The sequence below is a fragment of the Hyaena hyaena genome, unplaced genomic scaffold, assembly GCF_003009895.1.
Source record: "Hyaena hyaena isolate Hyena2069 unplaced genomic scaffold, ASM300989v1 scaffold_223, whole genome shotgun sequence".
Taxonomy (NCBI): Eukaryota; Metazoa; Chordata; class Mammalia; order Carnivora; family Hyaenidae; genus Hyaena; species Hyaena hyaena.
This window is the reverse complement of record NW_024080856.1, coordinates 1,395,493-1,421,241: the sequence shown is the minus strand read 5'-3', so window position 1 is coordinate 1,421,241 and position 25,749 is coordinate 1,395,493. Positions and strand designations below refer to the sequence as shown.

At 35.9% G+C, this 25,749-nt stretch overlaps 1 long non-coding RNA gene across 1 annotated transcript in view; it reads left to right on the top strand.

Moving 5' to 3' along the window:
* The first annotated feature begins 4,746 nt into the window (after window positions 1–4,746).
* Window positions 4,747–25,749, top strand: part of LOC120239101 — a 69,822-nt gene continuing 48,819 nt past the window's right edge. The window contains exons 1-2 of the long non-coding RNA XR_005530365.1: window positions 4,747–4,807; window positions 13,488–13,565. This is a non-coding gene — a long non-coding RNA (uncharacterized LOC120239101). The remainder of the gene's footprint in view (window positions 4,808–13,487; window positions 13,566–25,749) is intronic.

Here is a 25,749-nt window from a genome sequence, read left to right as displayed (position 1 = left end):
GTTAGTCACACAGAGAATTGACAGATGCAGTCTATATCAGTAAAGTTTTATATCAACAGTGTTTCTAAAGGAATCACCCAGTCAACAATGTCATTATTTGTGCAAAATCAGTCTCTCTATAGCTTTCGGAAATTCACTTTTTGGTATAGCCAAACGTTCTTGTATTCAGTGTGTCTGACATCATTTGAGGAGAGCTTACATCATAACTTGTTGTGTTCATTTCTGTGGCTTTATAATATTTGGCACTTTCTAAGTCTTGAAACAAACACAGTGTCAACAAATGCATTTCTTCATTTAGGAAAAAAAGGAGTTGCCCAGATACTGCTGGTGAGCAGTGCTCTGTTTCCAGTTTTCCAGTGTTCTGGTATTCCTACTTTACTTTGGGAACTAAGACATGTAGGTTTAATCTCAAGATCACTCCTAACCCTGTATCTCTTGGTTTACCATTGCTTGTGAGTTAAGACTAAAAGCTGCTCTTCATCTGAACCTCTTGTTTAAAGTAAATAAGATTGTGATGTTCCATTGACACATTGATTACAATGGAGCCGTGTCTGACTCAGCAATTAAAGTCAGCACTTAGCGTGAAATCCATGTCTAGTAAAAAATATATTTAGAAGTCCATTAAATTGGATATCAATTGCAGTGTAAATAGATTTGTGTACAACTCTCTACATTAAAATATGTATGTGAAAAAATGTATATTTTTAAACTAGAATCTGCACACACTGCAAGGTGGTCACACTGAAAGAGGCTCCCAGGAACTAAAAGCATTGTAGACACAGTTAATTTGTGTCTCCCTATTCATGACTCTCCTGGTTATATTCACTGAATGAGAGAACAAGCAGACTCACTCAGACTACTTAAGTTCTTATTTCTGTCCTTCTCTTGGTCTCCCCAAATGTTTACTAAATGGTGTGGCTTCTCTGTAACTGTGGTTTGTTTTATATCTACAGAAGGATGAGAAGAGTTGGAAGATGTTTCCCTGATAAGATGCTACAGAGAATCAGTTTAAATTACTTTTTGACACATCAAAGAACATTTACTGAGTACTTACCTAATGGACTGAATGTGTCCCTTCTCCAAATTCATCTACTGAAATTCTAATCCCCATTGTGATGGGTTTTGATGGTGGGACTTTTGGGAAATAATTAGTTTTAGAGGAATTCATGAGGATGATGCCCTCGTGATGGGATTAGTGCCTTAGAAGAGAAAAAAGAGATGGGAGTTTTCTTCTCTCCCCATGCAGAGCACCCACAGAGAAAAAGTCCTGTAAGCACACAGTAGAAGGTGGCCATCCACACACTGGAAAGCAGCTTTCAACAGACACTGAAACTGCCAGCACCTTTATCTTAGACTTCTTGACCCTTCAGAACTTGGAGAAATCAATCGTGTTTCAGCCACCCGGTCTATGGCATTTTGTTATGGCAGCCTGAGCTGACTAAAACAATCCACTATCTGTTTGGTCTAAATTTTTTAAATCAGGAAAAGAATGTGAATGTAAACATTTTAATGTAAACATGATACATAGTCAGGATGGCATTACAAATTAGTGAAGAAGAAATTATTAGTAATAAATAATCTGGAGGCACTCTTATAAATACAGGAAAAAATTAAATCCATACCTTTCAAATACATAAAAAGTCAATTTCATGTAGGTAAATTATCTAATTATATAAAGCCAATAGTAACATGTTAAAAAAATAAAATAGATAATAATTTTTTTATGAACTCAAAATGGGGAAGTGTTTCTTTAATTACATAAAAATTACAAACTTTGAATAAAAGAGTTTATATACTGGTCTACATTAAAACTTTAAAAAAAAAATTCCTACTTAACTATAAACAACCAGGTCACAAACTGAGAATAGATAGTTGCAATGTGTATCAACAACATAGAATCAGTATTTCAAATTTATGAAGGATTCCTACAAATTATCATTAGAATAAAAGGATAATAACTAGTGGGAAAATGGACAAGGGATTCAAGCAGGTAATTTCCTGAAGTGAACAAATTGGACTGACCAATAAATTATTGACAAGATTCTCAACTTCACTAGACATTGATGGAATGTATGTGAAATAACAAGAAAATGTTTCCCACATACCAGATTGTTAAGACAATTTAAATTCTTAATATACCAAATGTTGGTAAAGATGTCTAGAAAAGGAAATTCTTTTACCCTGTTGTCTGTATAGCTTGCTAAAAAACCAATTTGCTGAACATTTGTGTAATATTTAGTATGTAAAATTTTACACATTTTCAACCAACCAGTTCTAGCTATGATTCAATAAAAACTCCCAAATATATGAGCAAAGAAACATATGCAGACTTTAACTGTGGAGTTATTTATATTTCAAAAAATTAAATGAAGTATATATGTTTATTTGAAGATTTTTAAAGTTTATTCTGTATGTATGTGTGTATTTTTTATTCATTTGTTTATTTGGCTTACATAGTTTGTGTATATCATAAGACCAGTAACATTATCTCATGTCTATTAAATACAATCAACATTTCCAGTCTTATTAAATTACAAGAAAAAACTTAGTCCACACCAACAGTGTATTTTACAAAACTAGTAAGCAGGCCATAGGAAGTGGTCATGGGGGCTGTACCCTGGAGGTATATTTGGGATGCCAAAAGTTGCTGAGGACAGAAAAAGAAAAAAGTGATTTCAGATAGGAGGGTCTTGATTGTCTCCGTGCCATACTTATAAGGTAGAGCCCAATAGCAGAGCTAACATGATTAAATCAGAACTACATGTATCAGTATTACAAGTTTCAAATGCATTATCAAGGGAAAGGAAAGGATGTGGCATGGCAAAATATATATATATATTGGTGCTTACTCTGTGCTAGACATATTGTACATTAGGTTTATATGAAGTTTAAAGGCAAAATGTTGCTATATATCATTTAGAGAAACTGTTTTTATTACAAAAATTAGATACACATGGGAATGATAAGCTCAAACCAGAGGAGAGTGGGCACCTGGGATAGAGTTGGTGGGGCTGGGGGAGAGGTGTGAGATTGGGCAATAGTTCATGGGAAAGCTTCAGCTAAAAAAAAAATTGAAGCAAGGAGTGAAGCTATGATGTGTTAAGGATATGAATATACATTACTTACTTTATATCAAAAGATAACTTTTGATATATTTGGAATATTCCAAATGTTTAGAAATTTAAAAATTGCCACTACACTTATTTTTGTAATTTATTAACTTAGCTCTATTAAATATATGATGACAGAGTGAATTATCCTATACTTAATATCTCAAGTGGTAACAATGCATAATTTAAATTTTTCACCCAGAATTTATGCCCATAAACTCTGCAGGAGCCACATAGGTTAAGTTCAAGATTTTTGTATAAATCAGTTTACTTTTAATGTAATCAAGGGTAAATGCTAGAGGAAAACATCTCTGGGAAAGCTAAGTAAAATAAAAGGACTCAGATCGTTTATGGATTCCCTGCATATTTACATTGTTACAATTTTACCATAAAATTAAGCTACAAAATAGAAGCATTAAGAAATATGCTTAAAACTTTCTTTACAATAAAAAGCACTATAAACAAACTTAGTTAAGTCACACATTGATTTTAAAATCAAGCTGTAGACATTGTCTCCATTTTCTTGAGTTTAGTTAAGCAAAGCCTGCTTCCAAATTTAAAATGGAATAAAGAGTTAATGGAGACAGTACAAAATTTTAATACATATGTACATATTTTACTGTTCTGTTATTTTTCTTTGGTTACATTTAGGTACCATCTTATGCAAAAAAAAAAAAAAAAAGAAAGAAAGAAATATATAGAATGGAAGGCAAAGATTTTTCAAGTGAGAGGACTCACAACTTTATTTTTTAAACGTTTATTTTTAAAAATTTATTTGTGTGAGAGAGAGAGACAGAGCATGAATGGGATGAAGGCAGAGTGGGAGACACAGAATCTGAAGCAGGCTCTAGGCTCTCAACTGTCATTACAGAGCCTGATGCAGGGCTCGAACTCATAAACCTCAAGATCATGGCCTGAGCTGAAGTCAGACACTCAACCAACTGAGCCACCCAGGCACCCTAAGAACTCACAATTTTATTATCAAATAGGTTTTCATTCAAGCAATAGTTCATTTACTGAGGATCTGCTATGTGCCAGGTATAGATCAAAATGCTGAGAAAGGAGCAGTGAACACAATAGACAAGACCCTAACTTTATAGATTTTATATGGGGGAAGGGAGGAGCTTGCTTTCTTACAATCTAGTGCACGTTAGTAGGATGACTTATTAAAAGGTATTTGGGAATCTTTGTGGCTTTAGGAAGAAAAGGGAATGCACTGAATGGACTCTCTGATAACCTTAATGTAAGTTAAATATTTTAGAAAAAAACACTAACTGGCTTTTCATGTTATATATAAAAATGTTTGTAGTAATTTTACTGGGAACAACAGCCTCAAGAGTCTCAAAGGCAGAAGAAAAATAAATGATGGAGTCTACTCTTCAGCTGTGCCAAGACTGCCTGTTCAGCTGCTTTTCTTTGCCAGGTCTGTTGAGCTTATTACTTGATGGGTTCTCTTTTTTCATTTTTTTTCTCTTCCAAAAAAGCAGATCATTAATGTGTTTATTCAGTAAGGAGTCCAAATAAAATTTAAAGCCCTCTTTTATTTAACTGATGGTTTACTTTTTTATTAAGATCCTCTGCTTTTGTCAGGCCTGGTCCTGGGCTCTGTATATTCAGAAGTACCCAATTGTTCCTCCAGGGAGTCTAGAGTCTCCTCAGGCAGAGCCAACTGCCAAGGCCAACGGTCATGTAATGGGGTAGGTGCTCTTAAAGAGATGTAGACACAGTTCTGAGTAAGCATTTCCTTTCTACCTAGCATTAGGGAAGTTGGAAGATTTTTTGTCAGTGGGCTGGGAGCTTCAAAAGTAAGTAGGTTTTTGCCAAATGATGAAGTGTGAGGCAGGCATCTCAAGTTGCTATTAACAGCCTATGGTTTATATCAGTCGCTCAATACATTTATTGCCTGTATGTGCTATAACTGCATGCCTTTTCTTCATTTGGTCACTCATTTATCTATTAATTATAGATCATCAGGATTACTGTATTCATTACACACTGTGTTAGCATTTTGCTAAGCAATGCTAAAAAGAGTAAGCAAGACAGATGCTGTACTTACCTTCATTTTAGATGTCAGCATCAATGGCTAGACTTATAGACTCATAACTGTTTCAATCCAGAGGTTATTAAATTGCAAAATCTTTGAATGAGTAACATGATTTGGTTTTGAACAAAAGTATTTAGTCCTATTCTAAAGTGATCGGGAGCACTTGAAGGTTCTATAAGTCATTGGATCATGATATGGTTAGAAAAATAGAGCAAAATTCTTCTGGAGCTTGATTTACATACTTCTTTTCACACCATCCTAATAATTCCCTATAACTACAATTTTGGATGAACATAACTGTCGGAGGCTGGCTCCAGCAGGTCCAGGGGTCTGTGAAGGATGGATGGTGTCAGCGAGGGAGAGAGTGAGAGAGCCCGACATCCTTTCTGTTCAACAGGCAGGCATCTCTGCCCTGACTGGGGCTCAACTTTATTTTATAAGTGTTTGGGGGATGGCACAGTAGTGGCATTTGCCTTAGACAATGATTTCTGATAACAAAGTTCTTTGATATATAAGAATTTCCCAGAACATAGATTTGTAGAAGACTTCTGCATAACCTTTATTAATAGTGAGATAGGTGATTTAGATGCTTATCCTATGGGGAAGGAAGGTATCTTTAGCATTGCAGACAATGTTTTCAGCATAAAAGGGTGGAGTTACTTCTCTGTGAGCAGGGGTCAAACAGGTCTTTCAGGAGACACCTTTGCTCCCATAATCACAAAAGAAGAAGTTCCTCAATAGGTTCCTCCACAGGGAGCAATCAGCATATTCAAGGCCAGAATAAGTCACCCCAAATACTTGATAACAAATGCCTTGGAGCAGGGGCGGCCAGTGCTCCAAGCAGAAACAATTGGGTGGGGGTGGATATCTGCCCTTAACTCTAAATTAGGCTCTTTGTCTCAGGGCCAGACTCAAGCCTCCTTTATTATGTAAGTCTTGGATCTGCAAGGCCCTTAGGAAGAGCCTTTCATCCAAAGTGTTTTCATCTGAAGTCTCTTTGGAAAAGGCAGGGACATGCCTTTCCTTATGAGCAATCTGTGTGGGGAATATCGGTCTGACCTGGAATATTGTAAGGCCTGGTCAATGCCAGCAGCCTCATTTCCACCATGAGCCAATAGTAGCAGAGGGAGATACCAGTTTTCATTTCTCATGGCAGGAGCTGTACAAATGCTACCATTTCCTCTCTGTAACAGTCAACCAGTGAGGCCAGTGTGGCTCCCAACACATAAAACTATAAAAAACACTTTTAAATATGGTATCTGAAGGACCAAACCAGCGCCATGACAGGCTTCAGAAGGCCCCAGAGATGAGAAGGCCCAAGTCTCTGAGGCCTGACTCAGCAGGCTTGAGCCACCGCCCTTCCCTGTGTCTGAACCAATCACTGGAGGTTGGGAGGTACCAGATGTTCCGGCCACTATTCTGGCCCGCCTTGCTCTAAACTTACCAATCCCTCTGCGCCGTAACAGCCTCTGCCGTCACCTTGTCCTATCACGTTGTAGTCTCTGTCCATCACCCCTTTCCTGCCCTAGAGTTAATAAAAACCCTACTCCTCCTTTGTTCGGGGCTCTCAGCACGGATCCATTGCATTGGTGAGGTCTGGGAGCCCGAGCTTAAGCCCAGATAAACACCCTTTGTTCTTGCATACGTGACTCGGACTCTTTGGTGGTCTTGGGATTTGGGGAAGATCACGATCTGGGCATAGCAGTATCTTTTTTGATCCTGACAGCATTTCTTTGAATATAGACTCCATGACTTTCCTAATATAGCAATAGTATATGGTACAATCTGGCATTCATTCTACCATGCCCTAATGCACCTTGAGAAAGCTCTGGAAATCCTGGATGTCTCCCAGACTTATTTTTTGTTTTTGTTGTTGTTGTTCTCATAAATGTTTTTATTATTTTAAAATAACTTTTTCTTACTTGGCTTTCCTTTAACCAGAAGGCAAGGGCCTGCCTTTCTTTCTTTCTTTCTTTCTTTCTTTCTTTCTTTCTTTCTTTCTTTCTTTCTCTGTCTTTCTTTTCTCTTTTCTTCTTTTCTTTTCTTTTCTTTCTTTCTTTCTTTCTTTCTTTCTTTCTTTCTTTCTTTCTTTCTTTCTTTCTTTCTTTCAGTAAAATAAGTATATCCGTGGAATAACATCACTAGTAAAATTAAAAGGTTTATTCGAGACTCCTGGGTAGCTCAGTTGGTTGAGCGTCCATCTCTTGATTTTGGCTCATGTCATGATTCCAGAGTCATTGGATCAAGTACCATGATGGGCTCTGGGCTGAGCATTGAGCCTGCCTTAAGATTCTCTTTCTCTGCCCCTTTTTAACTCTTATGTGCTTGCCTTTGCTTGCTCTCTCTCTCAAAAAAAAAAAATTCTATGCCTCCTAAATAAGTTAGATTTAGGCAACTTTTAGCGTAGTCTTTTTTTTTTTTTTTTTTTTGAGTCCTGGAGATAATAGGTTCAATAAATAAGATATAGTCACAAATGTAAAATGATATTTTTTGACATTGATATTTCACTTCAGCATATGATCTGAACAAATTTTGAAAGTGAAAACAAATTTGGGATTTTAAGGACTTATAAAAATATAATAATTAGTGATCTGGATTATTCTTAATGAATCCCTCCCTTTTAGGATACTTGTTTTTGCTAAAATGCCTAGACTTAAGACATATTAATACAAAACGTAAGTGAAGAATTTAGAGAAACTTACCTTCACCAGTGGAAAAGATGAGGAATGGAGATTAAGAAAGCAAGGAGCCTTTGACAGGAAGAGCTGGGGAGGAACTTAATGTAGGTTGTGGGAGATGGGCTTTTAAGAAACGTATGAAGTTTCCTTTTCTCTGCATCCTTCACGATACCTCTTGTTTCCTCTGTTGTTAATTTTAGCCATTCTGACAGGTGTGAGGTGGTATCTCGTTTTGGTTTTGATCTGTTAGCCATCTGTCTTCTTGGGAAAAATGTCTATTCATGGCTTCTGCCCATTTCTTCCCTGGATTGTTTTTAGGGTGTTGAGTTTGATAAGTTCTTTATAGATTTTGAATACTAACCCTTTATCAGATATGCCGTTTGCACATATATTATCCCATTCCTTCAGTTGCTTTTCAGTTTTGTTGATTATGTTCTTTGCTGTGCGGCAGCTTTTTATCTTGCTGCAGTTTGATTAGTGGAAACAAGAACATTATCAAGAACTGTGAGGAAGGGTCAGCGATTAGTTATTAAACTGTGTTCTTGCAAGACCCCATGGTTGGTCTCATGAACTCAGTAGAGGGAGTTCTCAAGATTCTTGAGGTTTGGAAAAACATGATTGCATTGTATGAGGAGATACATTGATCTAAAAAGGAGGTAGAAAAGAGACCCTGAGAGATGGCGTAGAATTTGAGATTTAGAACTCTTATTGTTAATGCCAGATTATGCACAACCTTTTGCACTTATTAGAGCAAAAATAAACTTTTTAATTTTAAGAAAAATTACTATAAAGAAAAAAATAACTGATCATAAACTCAGACCCTAGCTTAACTCTTGGTGTCCTATCCTCTTATCAGAACAACTATAAATTGCAGAGAAAGAAGAGCAAAGAAGCTAATCTTGACACTTCAAAATGCCACAGAGCTGGCAGTCAATGATAGTACCATGTATCAATACTTTAAGAAAACCATCTTAACTGTCTTGCCAGCATAATCCCAGGATTTTCACTTTAAGGCAGTGTTAATTCTTTGCCCTAACAGAAGATCACACAGAGCATTTATTTCTTTGTGATTGAAGAACAGTTGATTTATTTCAGGTAGATTTAGTTGAAAATGTACTAAGTGAAAAAACAATATCGAGTCCATCAATCCTAGAGTTTTTCACACCATAAGCACGAGAGGTTGCTGATGTTTCAGTGCACCAAATAAGGCAGTCTTTGAGTAGCAAAATAATCCAGGCCAAATGAATTAGTAAAAGATTTCTGGGACTAAATTACTATTTTTTTTTTTTACTGCTGCATAATTTGTACCCAATGAAATGTACCATTGAGTATTATCTTCTTTATGAGTTTTTTTCCCTTGAATTCCTTGAAACCATATGCCTCTGGACTTCCTTCTACATCTCTGTCTCTGCTGTCTCTCCATCATAGGTATCTGTCACTTCCCTAAATATTGTTGCCCCTATGTCATCTGTCTGGTAATTTCTTCTCTTTTCAGGTTACATATTCTCTTTGTATTATGTTGCCTTCAGTAAGCATTTGTATGCTCATTTATCACTGCATCCACATATCCAGATTGTTTCTCCCATTTGCCTCATTCCTACATATCCTATAAGCAATGGAACATCTTCACTTAGTGTTTCTATGAGAACTTTAAATTTATCAGGTGTACAACTGAACTTACTGTCTTTTGCTACCAATATGCTTTTAATTAAGTTTTCATTATTTTCACTAGTACAAACTATTCAAAATAATTCAAGCAATTGAGCACCTTCATGTGACTAGAGATGTGCCAAACATTATAGATTGGGTGACCCTGCTTTTGTGGAACTAATAGATTAGCCATTTATTCAAGATAAACGTGGATGTCATTCTGAAGTTTTGTTTTTTTCTCATTGCACCCATCCAAAATCTCCCCAAAATGCTACCTCCCCCCACACCATCATGGACCCTTTTCTTCCTCTGGAATTTCCCGATTCTATGCCTTTCTTCAATCACTACATTGTAAAAATCTTTTTCCTTTATTTCTAGGATTCCTATGCAGAGAGTGGTGTTATAATAGATTCAAACTCTGTATTTTGGGCATAGAAGTAAGGAAAATGTGAATTCTGATTGGAGGATCTTAGACTTTACTCATCAACCATGTATTGCTTATTTATTAGGCATAAAGTAAATCTATTAAAGTAGCAGAACACAGGGGCACCTGGGTGGCTCAGTTGGTTAAGTGTCTGACTTCAGCTCAGGTCATGATCTCACAATTCATGGGTTCGAGCCCTGCATCGGGCTCTGTGCTGACAGCTAGCTCAGGGCCTGGAACCTGTCTCTGGATTCTGCGTTTCCCTCTCTCTGACCCTCCCCTGCTCATGCCGACTCTATCTCTTTCTCAAAAATAAATAAAACATTAAAAATTTTTTTAAAAATAAAGTAGCAGAACACAAATATAATTGAACACTAAGGTAGACAACTCATTATGGGAAAATCTTCTAAATAATATGTATTTATAATACTTAGATTTTTTTTTTGTCAGTTAATTCTCTGCTAATCTTCTAAATAGATTATTGTTTGAATACTCACTTCTGACTCACCTTGAATCTTGTCTCAGCCTTAGACTCTACTGAGACTATTATTTTTTCGGTTTTAGGCTATTTTGGCAGAGACATTTTCTAGGCTGCCTTTTCCAGCTGCTGTTGTCTTATCTCTGTCTTTCTGTCATGGTGCCTGCCTGCCCACAGGCCCAAATTGCTACCCTTGAAAATCTGTTCACCCTGCTTAGTTCAAATTAAAGGGATTGCTTTATTTATTGCTTTTCAAGCCCACTGTATCACAAAAATCTTAGTTAAAAGAAGGTTTGAGGACATCTAGTTAAATTTTCCAATCAATGCTGGAAATGCTCTCAGCTCTGAGTTGCTATCTTTCTGCTCACATGTCAGAAGAGGCAAAAATAGCTGAATGATACAGCTGAGAAACATGTGTACATCACCTAGCTATAAAAGGCACTCAGAATAAGCCTTATGCTTTTTCTGGTGTTCTCATTCCCTCTTGGTTCATTTCCACTGTTTCTCATATCACTGTGTGCAGTGTTAAGCTGAAAACATCCATCAATTCATTTTCATGGAAAGGATAGGATTTTCACTCTTTCCCATTGGAGAGAAGATATCTCTGTCTCATCCCTCAATTCTACCCCACATATTCTTTCCCTGTTGGAAGAGGAATGGGTAGTACTGGTGCACAATCATTCAGTGGTCCCCCTTAAGATACTTTCATTAGTTTCCTTCGTCTCTTCCCTTCAATGTTCTTGGTACCAAAGTACCTAAAGATAGACTTGATTCAGCCCCATATCTTCTAGCAGGCTTTAGATCCACTCCTCCACAAAGGAATATCAGGATTCTGGGTTTGAGGGTAAAGAAAAAAGATCAACTTCGATTTGAATGCTCCAAGGTACATTCTCAAATCCAGCTTTACAAGTAATGAAGTTCCTCTTTTGGCAATGGGGCACTCTGTCTCCATTACTCATTGTTTCACTTAGATTGGGATTTCAGGGGATCCTAAACATCTCTCCTTCTCTCTAGATTCTGAACCAGTTTGAGCCTGTAGGCAAGTAGGCAAATGGGAGAGAAGAGAGAAGTCAGCCAAACAAAGAAAACATCCATATATGCAACATCCTATCAAACACACAAACTAATTCCCAATTGGGAGCCATGTTGACCTGTCATCAATGGTTTACATTGATTTAATATTCATTTGTCTGAGCCATAACTCTATGTATGACAAGCATTGTGCTAGGCACCAGGGTTTCAACAATGAACACAGGAATACATTCCTTAGTTTCATGGGACTTACATATTTACACTCTGAAAGGAAGAACATATATAAAGCTTATTCTATATCACTCAAACAGCCAGACCTGAAACAAAATTCCAATTGCATAAAGTATTCACTGTGGTAAAATACCTTTGGTTGTTTATTTTCTAACTATTTAATGATAATAGGTAGCCACGGGCATTTTTTAAGTATCATTTCCTATTGTAGAGTCAACAAGAATTAGTAAGAAGAGGACTGGATTAGGACTCAAAAGGCTTGGGGCTCCTGGGTGACTCAGTCGGTTAAGTGTCTGACTTCAGCTCAGGTCATGATCTCACAGTTCGTGGGTTTGAGCCCCGCATCAGGCTCTGTGCTGACAGCCTGCTCAGAGCCTGGAGCCTGTTTCAGTCTGTGACTCCCTCTCTCTCTGACCCTCCCCTGCTCACGCTGTCTCTCTCTTCTCTCCTAGAAATAAATAAAACATTAAAAAAAAAAATTTAAAAAAAATAAAAAAACAAAGGGCTTGAGTGCTGGAGCACTTGGCTGGCTCAGTTAGTAGAACGTGGGAATCTTGATCTCAGGGTCATAAGGTTGAACCTCATGTTGGGTGTGGAGATTACTTAAAAATAAAATCTTTAAAAATATCTTAAAAATAAAAAAGACTTGAGTGCTAATTCAGGCCCATGAACTACTTGTCTTTGCCTCTGGAAAAGTCATTAATTTTTCTGAAGCTCAGTTTGGAGAAATTCACAGTAGTCTGGTAAAATTTACAGGAGATTGTGAAGAAACAAACCTTGGTATATCCTAGGTGTGTTGTAATTGTCAGCTTCAGGCTGTTGGCACTATTTAGGCATCTCCATTCTTACACAACTAGCCCTAGGCTCTTCTGGACTTTTAAGGAGGTTAGATAGAGCATAGAGAAGTGATGCTTTTAAGTTTTATTTTTTTAATTTTTAAAATTTTAATGTCTTTATATGAGTTGTCATTGGAGAGGAAAATGGAACCATTCTTCCAGAGAGAAATGGATCTTACTGACATCTTCCATTTGTATCCATTTGCCTGACAGTGTTTTCAAATACACAGCTTCTATGGTTGAAAAAATAAAAGCTTTCCTTAGATTGTTTGGGTAGTTTCCAAACTGTAACTTGTATTTAAATATACCAAGGCTTTACAGAATGTGGGGAGTGTAATTTCATAACCAAACTATTTGATATCCTAAATAAAAGAAGATATTTCTAACATGCAAATTGCTGGCATTTGCCAATATATTTGCAAAATACCAGTGTAGCCAGAGGGAATTTGTCTATAAATGTTCCACACACTGTTCAAGTAATGAATTCCTTGTTTTAAGCAACTCTAAAACATAGTCACTTTCTAGTTTTAGGATCCCAAGGTTTTGCTTATCTGTTTTGATAAACACTTCTTGATCCCCAACGTGGAAAGAGAAATGAATCTATTTCAGTTGGAATTATTCATGATGTTCACCTGATTCATAATTCAGAAAGCCTGTGGAGAAACTTAAACTTTTGGATATAATAGAACTTTAACTTAAGGTATTTAATAGACTAAATTACAAAGATAGATAACTTTTTCAGATCGTCCCTAGCACTCTTTTAAAATCATACTTATCAAGACTATATTCCAGACCTTGTTGTAGGGTCTGTAACATAATTTAGTCTTTCCAAAAATCATGTGTGTTTAAAATAGCAAGCTTTTTCTGCCCACCATATCATGTTGTTAGGTATTTACAGTGTGGACCACTAAGGTAAGTCTGTCCTAGAGTTCAGTTTAAGTGTAAATTTTCAATTTACCAAAACTGTAGATAACTTATAATGGTCTCTTCTTTCCACTTTCCAGATGCTCACTGATTTACTGTAAGAATTCTATCAGTGCCCACTATGTGCCAGGGAGACAAAACATGCACTTGAGACAGAGGTAAGCAGTACTGTGTGTGATCTTCAGCATTCATCCTTCATTCTCAAATCACTGGATGAGCAGATATTCCAACAACAAATTACACAGTATTAGTGAAAGTAAAGAGACTGTACCTCTTGCTGTTTTAAATCACATTTTTGTTGATTTCAGAGGGTTACTTGAAGAAAATTTTTCATAGTGAAGAACATTTACAATGCAGCAATTACTTCATTCTTTCCTCAACATCCTTTTCATCTGTCAAATTCAAACAATAGTAAATTTATTCTGGAACTTTAAAAATCATGTGGAATGACCCCATTTTATCTGACTACTTCTTTTTGTCTTTGTTTTCTTCATCTATCACCCATTATCCACTTACCACTTATCCATACATAAATACAAACAATACATATATGGATTTATTTCCAAATTTCCCTGACACATTACAGTTAAACTTGTGATTTTTCAACTTCATGGTGGTGTGAAAGTAAATGCATTTATTGAACCAGAATTTGAAGTTTGACCTTTTCCTGGCCTAGTGATATACAATAGGATCCTCTCTCCTAATGCTGGACAGTGGCAGTGAGCCCTGCAATCACTAGGGTAAACAACTGATATTCATACCACTAATATATAACCCCAAAACATTATTTTCACTTTCAGTATAGCAGTCAATAAATTACATGATGTATTCAAAACTTTATTATAAAATAGGTTTTTTGTTAGATGATTTTGTCCAACTTTAGGCTAAATAAGTGTTCTGAGTATGTTTAAGGTAGCATTGACTAAGCTCTGATGTTTCATAGGTCAAGTGTATTAAATGCATTTTCACCTTAAGGCATTTTCAACTTAGAACGGGTTTATTGAGATGTAACCCCATTGTTAGTCAAGGAAGATCTGTATTTTCTTATTTGCATAAGCAAAGTCTGAAATGTATGAACAATATTAGTAATTTATTAAATACAGGATTTTTTAAACTTTTTGTATTTTTGTGGTTATGATTTTTTTCCTTTAGTATTTTTACAAAAAATACATAAAAATAAAGCTATATTTAACAAATGTAATGGTTCCATACTACATGGATGAACACTTCAAAGATAAAAGAGTCAAAGATAAAAGAGTCAACTTAAGGACTCCATGCTGACAGCACGGTGCCTGCTTGTGATCCTCTCTCTCTCTCCCTCCCCATTCACTCACTCTTTCTCTCCCTCAAAATAAATAAATAATCTTAAAAAAATCAATTATTTAAATCTTAAGTGATTTTGAAAACTTTTTTAATTAATGAATTTACTTTACTTTACATATTTGCTATACCTGTTATCACTATACTTTCATGTACTTACTATTTTGAAGTCCTTTCACATTTTATGCACATAAACTTATTTAAACAGTAAACTTTATATCCTATCATAAATGAAAATTTAAAATGACTTCCATAAGTAAAAGGTAAAGATGAAAATTGAACATGAAGATAATAAACAACATGCAGGTATACCTTGTTTTGTTGTGCTTTGTAGATTTAGTGTTTTTTACAAATGCAAGTTTTGTGACAACCCTGCATCAAGCAAGTATATTGGTGCCATTTTTCTAACAATATTTACTCACTTCATATCTCTGTGTCACATTTTGGTAATTCTTGCAATATTTCAAACTTTTCCATTATTTTTATATTCTGTTCTGTGTTCAGTGATATGACTTGATGAAAGCTCGGACGATGATTAGCATTTTTAGCAGTATTTTTAAATTAAGGTACCTACACTGCTTTTTAGACCTAAGGCTTTTGCACACTTAGTGGACTACTGTACAGAGTAAACCTAAGTTTTATATGCACTAAGAAACCAAAATATTTATTTGTCTCACTTTATTGCAAATTTCGCTTTATTGCAGTAGTCTAGAACCAAACCGCAGTAACTTTGAGGTGTGCCTGTAATTATGTCCTAGTGAATTATGATTATCCCTTAAATACTCTGAGTCAGAGGGCTCCATTCTTGTGGTTAAAAAGATTATGAATTGTTAGAGTCATACTAACCCTAAATGGAGTTTTTTCTCCTTGGGACCTAGGAAGAGTGAAAAGTAACTCTGTTATTTAGTGAAAGTTTTTAATGCTACCAACTAAAATTATTTCATACTCTCTTCCCGATTGTTGACTTTAACCTAAACATACTTGATAAGTGGTTACCTATTCGGTCCCTGCTATCCCCAGAGACAAAGGAAAGGCTTCATTAGAAATTACATTCACTTTGGGGCACCTGGGTGGCTCAGTCGGTTAAGCATCCAACTTCAGCTCAGGTCATGATCTCAGGGTTAGTAGGTTCGAGCCCCGCATCGGGCTCTGTGCGGACAGCTAGCTCAGAGCCTGGAGCCTGCTTCAGATTCTGTATCTCCCACTCTCTCTGACCCTTTCCTGCTCACGCTGCCTCTCGCTCTCTCAGAAATAAATAAAACATTAAAAAAAAAAAAAGAAATTACATTCACTTTAACTAAATTACTTTAGTTGTGAGAACACTTCTAACGAGCTAACATCTATTTGTTTATCTATCATTCTTACATCAGCCATCTCCATCCAGACCAAAGAGACTAATCTCTTATTCATAAAAGATTTTTTCTTCATTATCACCTCCATTTTCTACCTTACACTTTGTCACATGCCATGACTCTCCTCTTATTGAATTCATATGCACATGTCCCACAGCATTCATTGTGGTTAAAAGGGCAACTTCCATGGAAACAGAAATTTCTTTCAGTAGGTAAAAGTTAAAGAAGTTTTTTTTTGTTTTGGTTGTTGTTGTTGTTGTTTTCCCTTAGAAAAGATACCATTTTATTGTTTTTGTAGCATTATTTTTAAGATTTTTATTTTACGAAGCAAAATAATAAACACAAAAAGGTAAAAAGTATGTACTTATGCTAGGAGTAAAGGTAAGATGGGCCAGCAGGTGATATGATGATATTTGTTACTCTGGAGTAGACATATCTTTGCTATGGTGAGTGAATTAGGCAAGATTTAGTGTTCATTCGTTGCCACATTGCCTAGTACAGAAAAAATGCTTAGTAAATTATGCCCTAAAACACTCATCACATTAGTTTTGTTTTATTTAATGAAGAATTTTACAATTTCCCTGTGTGAAAGACTCTTAATTTATCCTTCAAAGTCTAAAGTAAATCATATATAATTGTTTACTGTAATAAGCATAGACACAGTGAAACAGGTTTTCTCATGGATATAAGAAAAAAATTCACTGCATTATCATTATTAGCAAGAATTTTTGCGGTCTTCTTAGAAGAAAGGAAGGAAAGAATGAAGGAAGGACCTTAATACTAGTGGACGCTAGAGAGTTGATACAGATGAAATTGCATGGGTATTTGAAGATAATTTCTTAAATAAATCTCTAAGGCACAATTTGTGTATGTTTTCAAATTTCCTTGTCAAAATATGTAACTAAAAAAATTAGAGTTATGGTGGTGATTTTTAGATACAACACCAAAGGTGCAATACATGAAAGAATAATTAATGAGCTGGACTTCATTAAAAAACAAAAACAGGGACACCTGGGTGGCTCAGTGGGTTAAACTTCTGACTTTGACTCAGGTCATGATATCACAGTTCGTGGGTTCAGCTTCACATCAGGCTTTATGCTCAAAGCTCAGAGCCTGGAGTCTGCTTCGAATTCTCTCTCTCTTGCTCTGCCCCTCTATGCTCCCTTGCTCTTTCTCTTTTACTCTCTCTCTAAAAAATAAAAAAAGAAAAACACCAAACTTCTACTCTTAAAAATACAATGTCAAGGAAGGAGAAGCTGCTTATTAATAGGAGAGAATATTTGCAAAAGACATAAAAAGGTGCTCCAATCATATGTCATCAGGGAAATGCAAAGTAAAACAATAGTGAGATACTGCTATACGTCTGGTCTATTACAATGGACAAAATCCAGAACACTGACAACACAAAATGTTGGTTAAGATGTGGAGCAACAGGAATTTTCATTCAGTGCTGGTGGGAATGCAAAATGCTACAGTCATTTTCAAAGACAGTTTGGAAATTTTTTACAAAACAAAATGTACTCATGATATGATACAGCAATGACACTCCTTGGTACAGTATTTACTCAAAGGCATTAAAAATTTATGTCCATCTAGAAACCTGCACACAGATGTTTATAGTAGCTTTACTCATGAGGTGTCTGGGTGGCTCAGTCAATTAAGCATCTGACTTTGGCTCAGGTTGTGATGTGGCTTGTCAGTTTGATCCCTGCATCGGGCTTTCTGCTGTCAGTGCAGAGCCGGCTTTGGATCTTCTGTCCTCCCTTCTCTTTCTACCCCTCCTCTGCTCATTCTCTCTTGCTCTCAAAAATAAATAAGCATTTAGAAAAAAAATAGTTACAGTAGCTTAACTCATAATTGTCAAAACTTGATGGTAACTGAGATGTCCTTCACTAGATGAATGAATGGATATGTAAGCTGTGGGTACATCCAGACAATGGAATATAATTCAGTGCTTAAAAAAGAAACTATCAAGCCATGAAAAGACATGGAAGAATCTAAAATGCGTATTACTAAATGAAAGAAGCCAATCTGAAAGGCTACAAATTGTATGATATTCTACAAAATTTAAAACAGTAAAAAGAGACTGTGCATGGGTAAGAGTGGGGAGAGGGATGAATAATTGGAGCACAGAATTTTTAGGGCAGTGGATACTACTCCATGTGACCTTATAATGAGGATATATGTCAGTATATATTTCTCCAAACCCAAAGAAAATACAACACCCAAGGTGAACTATAATGTGGACTTGGGGGTGACAATGATGTGCCAATGGAGGTTCATCATTTCCAACAAATGTACTACTGAGTAGGGGTTGTTAATAATGGGAGATGCTGTGCATTTGTGGAGGTAGGTGTCAAAAAGATAATATATTTTTCTCTCAATTTTTCTGTGAACCTAAGAATGATCTAATTTTTTTTCTTTAAAAAAATATAAGGGAGCCTTATAATTTGAATTACAACCTAATATTTTTGTCTTGGTTTTACTCTAATTATTTGGTTCAAATAAAAACTTGGTTTGTTGATCTATTTGTACCTCGTGAGTACTGTGGCACTGACTCGAAGCAAAGTGTTTAGTCATGGAATAGAGGATCTCTTTGAGTCCTAAACAATTACAAAATCAACAAAAGGAGTCTTGAAAAGCACAGCTGGTATCTGTGGCTTAAACAAGGCCACTTATAACTCCTTTTGAGTTGAAGATAGCCAAGGCCCCAGAGAACTCTCAGTACCAACCTCTACAGGCGCAGACAGATAGTGACTAGCTGTGCTTTAAGACACTCTTTAACACAGACCACTTTACTTCCCATTGGTCAGAGGGCTCTTTCAATTGGAGATGAGATCTATTGTCTTGGTTTTAGTTAATCACACTTCTAATATCATGAAACCCCTCTTGGTGAATTCCTATGCTCATGCACTATCACCCTGTCTTAGAAGTGAAATACAAACCCATATCATAATAATTTACATATTATTTATTTGTGATGCAGACATACAGGGAAGAAGTAGTGTTCTTAAGAGCAAGGCTTAGCAACTTAATAGCAAGTTTCAAGGCTACTTGATTTTCAAATCTGATCATTGTGAAAGGATTTTTCTGAAGGGTTTCTTTTTTCTCTGACACCTTGAAAGAATCTTATAGGGCCATAATGGGTAGGTTGGCAGCAAATTTTGAAGGTTTTGATGTCTAGGTGCAAGTAGTATAAGACAGGTGTTTTAAGGTGGGAAACTATTTAGGACAGAACAACGTTCATAATATAGTAGTTTATCGTTGGTGATCACAGCAAAATGAGGCAAGCCTAGAAGTAAATTTGACAAATGAGCTGTTTGCCCACATGAGCAATCTAATGTCCCCAGTAGGAGATCTATTCACCCAGGTGAGCAAAGTGTTTGTTCGAGTATATTGGTTTAGAGGAATTTACAGAAGCAAACAGGGAAGATATCTCTTGATTTACAATCTTACCTTTCTGGGCAAGATTGCCCTGGAAAAAATAGTTATGCTAATGGACATATCCTCATTTCTCAGGCTTGTGTAGTTAAACTATGTGGATACAGGTTTAACTCTGCAGTTTCTTCTCTAACCTCACCGCTCCCCGTTCCAATGAAACATTTCTGCTGTTGGAAGATGACCTTTTTTTTTTTTTTTTTTTTGGTAACAAGTTTCTTTTCTTCTCTTGTAGTTTACTTATGTGCCAAACATAGGTACACTTAGATTGTGTCTTCTTAGAGGATAGGGATAATGATTAAATATTTTTGAGCTCCACCATTTAGATCAAAGTTCAACCTAATCCACAGAAGATTCTTCAAAAATTTCCTATTGCATTTAAACTTGTTTACTTCTTTACTTCTTTATCAGTCCTTACTTGTGGTTATCTCCTATTAAGCTTGACTTTCCTTCATACAACAATTGCTTCTTGAGCATCTATTTTATTCCAAATATTAAGTGAAGTCAGATGTTTTCAACATTGAATTCTATTTGAAACATACTAAAAGTTAAAAATAAAATACTAAAGAGCTTTAAGAAAAAAAAAAAAGCAACTGATAGCCAGATCAACATTCCAGGTTTCTGATTTACTTGATCCGGGGGCATGGCCTAGACATCAGGATTATAAAATCTCTCCAGGTTATTTTAATTCTCAGCCAAGAGTAAGTACCATGTAATGAAAACCCACACATGTGGGTTCAGGATACTTGATAGAGGAAGAAAAACATCACACAGATATTCACAGTTATAATTATTTGAATAAAATTGTGCTAAGTGAGATGAAAGAAAATTTCAGGGGGCTATGAGAGCTTATAGCATGTTAGGGAAGTCTGAAGAGGATGCTCTGGAACAGAGACATATAGGGAAGATTTGAGGATGAGCTGGAATTAACTGGAGATAAAGGAAAGGAGGGAACAACATGCTTTGAAACTGAAAAGATCTTATGAGTTAAAGGATCACTGTGAGTGAAATTAAGGGAATAAGAAGCTGGTTATAGTATAATAATGATGGTTAGTCAGCAGGGGCTAAATCATTCAGGAGATTGCAGTGTAGTGAATAATTTTTTACTTTATTTTAAGGGTAATGGGAAGCTGAAGGTGGATACTAGATTCAGAATATACTTTATAAAGCTCCCACAGTCAGTGAACTATAGAAGTGATAAGTTTCTGTAAGCGGAGATGGAACAGGACGGGGCTATGGGAGCTAGCATTTGAAGATTGGAGGCTATTACAGACCATGTGGGAACTGCCACATTTGTGTAGGAGTGGTAGAAGTGGTTATTGAAACAAGTGGAAAGATTTGAGCTATTCTTTGGTGATATATAATCAGTAGAACTTTTCAATGTCTTGGATATGGCTATTTGTTAATAATTGGGTTGATAGTGTGAACACTACTAATTCTAGCACTGATTTCTATAACTATATCATTTTAGCTTAGTCAAAAAATTTTGAGCCCAACATACTAAGGCATGAGCTAAGTATTTAGAAGTTCTTGAGGGGTGCCTGGGTGGCTCAGTCCAATAAGCATCCAACTCTTGATTTTAGCTCAGGTCATGGTCTTGGCCTTTGTGAGTGCAAGCCCTGCACTGGGCCCTGCGCTGACAGTATGGAACCTGCTTGGGATTTTTTCTCTCTCCTCTGTCTTTCTCTGTCTCTCTGTCTCTCTCTCAAAATAAATAAATGAATTTTAGAAAAATTTAAAAAAATAAAAATTTTTTTAAAAAATTTTTTTAATGTTTTATTTATTTCTAGGAGAGAGAGAGACAGCGTGAACAGAGGAGGATCAGAGAGAGAGGGAGACACAGAATTTTTTTGAAACAAGCTCCAGACTCTAAGCTGGCTGTCAGCACAAAGCCCAAGGCGAGGCTCGAACCCACAAACCGTGAGATCATGACCTAAGCGAAAGTCGACTTAGGTCGACTAAGCCACCCAGGTGCCCCAGAAAAAAAAATAAAAGGTTCTTGAGCATTTCAAATATTCCAGGCGCTGGATCAGTAAGTCAATACAATTTTTTAAATGTATTGGGGGGGAAAAGGAGCTTGAGAAACTAAAACTCCTTATAAATATCTGATAAAATTCTAAACTGTTCTTTTTAAAGCAAGCCACTACTAAGAAAGTTGTCTCTTTTGCTACATTCATATATTCAAAGTGAGCTCACCAGTGTGAGCTAGATTGCTTGGGCATCTAAGTGGTCTATTACAAGAGATCTTAAATTAATAAAGATAGTTTTGCTATGAATTAATCTCCTTAGTTGAATAATTTTATTTTTCAGAAGAAAAAAATAAATTTATTTTTCAGAAGAAAACAAAATGAAAAGGTCATTCTTGCATTTGGAATAAATACAAAATTTGGTCTTTATCCTGCTACATTAACGTTCATAAGTCTGTAGTGAACAAGATAATATTTACTAAACAAATTAAAATTTAGCATAGAAACAATTTAGACTCACTCTGGACTCCCGTGAAAAATTCATTATTTATATGTTTAAGTATGTTTACGTAATATTGGAACATCATATACATTTCCTGAAGCAGATTTTAAGACAATATTTAGAAATGTAGTGAAGATTGTCAAAGCTACCCTGTTGATTGGTACCAACTGCTTTTACACTTTTTTATGAATTCCTACTCAAACATTTCATTAACTGTATGGTGGCCCAAGATTTCTGTAGCATGTGAAGATGCTTTGTCTTCTAAGACAAACTCTAGTCAGATTTGCAATCGCTAAGTCAAAAATAGAATCTAAGTGCAGGCAATAACTATGATGATGGATATGTGCCATTATATATTTGTGAAAACCCACAGAAATGTATAATAAGAGTGAACTCTAATGTAAACTATGGACTTTGGGTGTTAATGATGTGTCACTGTTGGCTCATCAGTCATAACAAATGTACCATTCTGGTGGGGGAGAGTAGGGGAGGCTGTGGGAGTGAAAGGTTGGGTATATGGAAAAATCTCTATACGCTCTGCTCAGTTTTGTCATGAACCTAAAACTTCTCTAAAAAGTAAAATCTATTAAATGCAGGAAATATTTAAATTCAAGTGCTTTATTGAAAGAGTAAGCTATATACAATGTATGTTACCTAACTTGATAATAAATGATATTAAAAATGTAAAAGCAAACAAAAATTTGCTTAATGAAGTAGAAGTCAGGATGAGAAAACAAACATAATGGAATACAGGTATCCCAGTCAAGAAGTTACAGGCTAACCTTTTATGGTATTGAAGCCTCATATACATCTGTGTGAGAATGATACTCCTAACCTATCTTTGGTTGTTTATTTTTTGTCTTTGCACTGGATTTGTATTTAAAAATCTGCAGTTTTATAAAAAAGATTGAATCTTGCCATTTGCAACATGGATGGGCTAGAGAGTATAACACTAAGTGAAATAAGTTAGTCAGAAAAAGACAAATACCATATGATTTAAATGTAGAATTTAAGAAACAAAGAAAAAAGAGAGTAAAACCAATAAACAAACTCCTAACTATAGAGAACAAACTGACGGTTACCAGAAGGGAGATGAGTGGGGAGAATGTGTGAAATAGGTGAAAGGAATGAAGAGCATAGTTATCATGATGAGAACTGAGTAATATATAAAATTGATGAATCACTGTATTGGACACCTGTTATACTTGAATTAAAATTTAAAAGCTTAAAAAAATTAATGCTCAACTGAAAAGAAATCCATGATTCTTTTAACACTTTGAGAGATACATTGTGTAGTAGAACTATGTTATGTTCATGGAGAAGTTGACATGGGATGTGTGTGTGCCCACACATGTGTGTTTATGTTTCTGTGTGTGCATGGTATGTGTGTGCATGTGTGTATGTGTGTGTACACATACAGACAGAGAGATTTTGAAAAGATTAAGAGAGAATTGACTCAGAATTCAGATAGTTTATTTCAAATCATAGCTCCATTTTCTGCCCTGCTTCCTCAAGCAAAATTAGTTAACTTCACTTAGACACTTTTCTTATATATAAAATTGTGATAACATGACCTATCAGGGTTGTGTTGAGGATTAAATGATAAGTGCTTATATTTGACTAAGCACAGTGGGTGCTGCAGAATCAGTGTCATTCACTGTGTGACCTTTGATAAGCCCCATAACTACTTGGGGTCTCCATTTCTTCATCTGAAAAGAAGGTCATTGAATGAAATTATGGTTTGACCCCTTCCAGCTGTAAAATGTCATGATTCTTTTCATTGCTAACTGGACCTTCAGGGAAACAATCCCGTGACCTACTTTCTCATTAATATCATTTGGTGAACAACAGGACTAAATATTCTACTAGGCTGGAAAAATCAAAACATCATTATTTTACAAGTAGGTTTTCATTCTTCTTCTGAAAGTCTGGCAGATATTGGAATACTGGGACTATAGAGAAGGCGATTTCTGTGACATTTCTTGTGTGGTAGTAGGAGAGCTTATTTTACTCTCAGGTAATTGTGCAGGTATAGCTTCCCAAATCCCAAAACCAGGCATGGTCCAAGACTTGGGAATTATGGACTAAATTCAATATGCTAAATTAAATTTAAATTTCACATAAACAGCAAATCACTTTTTAGTATAAATACTATCCACATAGTGCATGGGATATACATTAAAATTAAAATTTTCTTATCTGAAATGAAAATATAACTGGAAATTTATATTTGCCAAATCTGACAGCCTTATAACAAGAAAATTCACATGACTGTTACATTAAACTTTTGCCAGAAGTAAAAAATTTACAACTACCCTCAAATCTGTCCCCTCCTCAGTACCCCTACTCTGCCTCCTGGTTGAGACTCGCTTTGGATTGAATGATTGAGGCCTCACCCCCTTTCATATGTTGAAGAATCACCTGTCCCCACCATTGTGATGGTATTTAGAGGTAGGACCTTTTAGAGGTAATTTGGGTTAGATTAGGTCATGAAGCTGGGCTCTTCAGATGAGATTAGTACTTTAGAAAAAGAGCCCAAAGACCTAGCTCTCTCTCTTTCCAGTTTGTGAAGCTCCAAGAAAGGAGGTTATCTGCAAGACAGAAGGAGGGTACTCACCAGGAACCTAATCAACTGGCATACTGATCTAGGACTTCCAGCTTTCAGAATCATGAAAAATAAATGTCTGTTGTTGAAGCCACACAGTTACGATATTTTGTTATAGCAGCCTGAACAGACTAAAACTCACAGTATCATCTCTGAGGCTAAAATAGCCAGCCACTTTCTGATCTTTCTACTTTAATTTTGTCTTCTGTTTGGTTTGATGGAAGTTTCTAATAAAAAAATGCTAAGAGGATTCACAACTCAGTAAAGTCATACTTTTATGCTGCTTTATATCCTCCAGTTCTTCATTGTTTTCCAAATTCATTCACATAGGATAAAGGTAGTAAATGGTTATGGGAGACCATCACATTTTACAGTTTTATAAGTTAGTCTCTGAAATGACAAGGGATTTTTGCAGGGTTTGCCATTTACTACCTGTGGGAATTCTTATTTTTTGAGCCTCAGTTTCCTTATTTGTAAAATAAAAATAATTGATACTGCTTGACATATATTCCTGTTGTAGTGGTTGAATGGATAAAATTTATTGGTAGGGTGAAAATACTGAACACAGGGCTTTACACAGAGTGAAGTGTTCGAAAATACTACCTGTGATGTCATTTTCATGATGGCCCTGCCTTTTCTCTCACTGCAGAAGTGTATTCTCCAAGTTCATCTGTCATCTTATCTCTACTCCTGGAACAGTTATACTTCTTCTATTCCTCTCATCCTTTTCAGATGCTGTTCTTCTTATCTGACATGTCCCTTCTTCTAGAATTCACTTTTCCAGGCAGGTAAAATATCATTTATTTGGGAGGTCTTTCCTTGACACTTAATGAATTTTAGTCTCTGTATAGAAGTGCACTACCCAAAATGTCTTATTGATCTCTCAAATCATAAATGAGAGGAATGCTTTGTTAAGTCATTCTTCTAAAATGCTCATTCTGGCAAATCATCAGCAAGGTATAACATCCTCATTTGAGTTCCTTAGGGACAGAGCTAGAGGCCAAGATTTGGTTGCATTACTACTGTTGAGTAAGTGCTTTCCAGGAAGTGAGGAGTGAAGGAAGTAGGACAGGGAAGTAAATCCAAAAAATTATGTGGACTCAAAATGTGGGTTTAGTGTGATACTGTGGGAGTGAGGGGGTATACTGGGACATAATT